The sequence below is a fragment of the Orycteropus afer genome, unplaced genomic scaffold (assembly GCF_000298275.1).
Source record: "Orycteropus afer afer isolate SDZICR_OR568_19922 unplaced genomic scaffold, OryAfe1.0 scaffold00166, whole genome shotgun sequence".
Taxonomy (NCBI): Eukaryota; Metazoa; Chordata; class Mammalia; order Tubulidentata; family Orycteropodidae; genus Orycteropus; species Orycteropus afer.
This window is the reverse complement of record NW_006921753.1, coordinates 1,893,336-1,894,531: the sequence shown is the minus strand read 5'-3', so window position 1 is coordinate 1,894,531 and position 1,196 is coordinate 1,893,336.

Genomic DNA, 1,196 nt, shown 5'->3' with positions numbered 1-1,196 from the left:
TGGAGAAAGGGTAGGACATCTCAGGCTGTAAAAATAAGCATGAGAAAGAATTTGGAGTTGAGTGTGAACCAGGACTTTTGTAAAATCAAGAAGCCAGTTCCTCACAGTCCTGTTAGTAAAAAGCAGAGAGCACCTCTACTAATTAGAGACAAGTCTCCTCCTTACCAACTGCTCAAGAAATTTTCATTTATCAAGGCTACCACACTATCGAATTAAACCTTTTCCTCATTTTCACCAGATAGTGGGGCTTAGCCCTCACATTTGATAATCAGCTTACTTTGTAATGTGAGAAGAGAGTCAACAACATTGGTTGTAGATTTGTCAACATTGTCAATTCTGACTCGTGGCAACACCATGTGTTACAGAGTAGAACTATTCCAGAGCATTTAAAAAAGAAAAAACAAAACAAAACAAAACATTTTTTATAGTGTTTGGGTGCCATTTTAAAAGCTGACTCTCTTTATATTCAAAAATTCCTACACATTTTGTTTCATGACACCATTTACAATCCCCACAGTGTAACAGCTCTTCTCCCACCTCCTCCCTGTGGTTACCCCTTCCTTCTGTCCTTCTTACCTATGTGTTCCTGCTGGTCTACCTTTCTCACTGTGCAAATGGTGCCATTCTGATCTTCCACAGTTGACTGTTCTAAGGAGTGCATCTCCCTGATGTAGTTCAGCTCACAGGCCTGTTCATTGTTTGGGTGAGAGTTAAGCTACAGGAGTATGTCCATTGAGTTGAGACCATAGTCTCAGGGTTTTCACCAGTCTCTATCCAACCAGAAATCCTGGTCGTTTTTTTTATGGTTTGAATTTTATTCCACATTTTTTTCTCACACTCTACCCAGGATCTCCAATTTTGATCCCTTTCTGAGTGGTTGGCATAAGTAGCCAGGCACCATCTAGTCCTTCTGGTCTCAGAGTTGTGTAGACTGAGATTCACATGGTCGTTAGTTAGTTTCCTGAACTAAATGTTTTCATACATCTTTGATTTTCCTCACTCTTCTTTGTTCCAGACAAGGAGAAACCAATAGATACATCTTAGATGGCTGCTCTGAAGCTTTTAAGACCCCAGTCACTACTCACCAAAGTAGGATATAGAACAATATTTGTGTATACTACACTGTGCCAGGGAGCTCTGGTAGCATAGTGCCTAAGGCACTTGACCGCTAACCAGAAGGCTGGTGGTTCAAACCC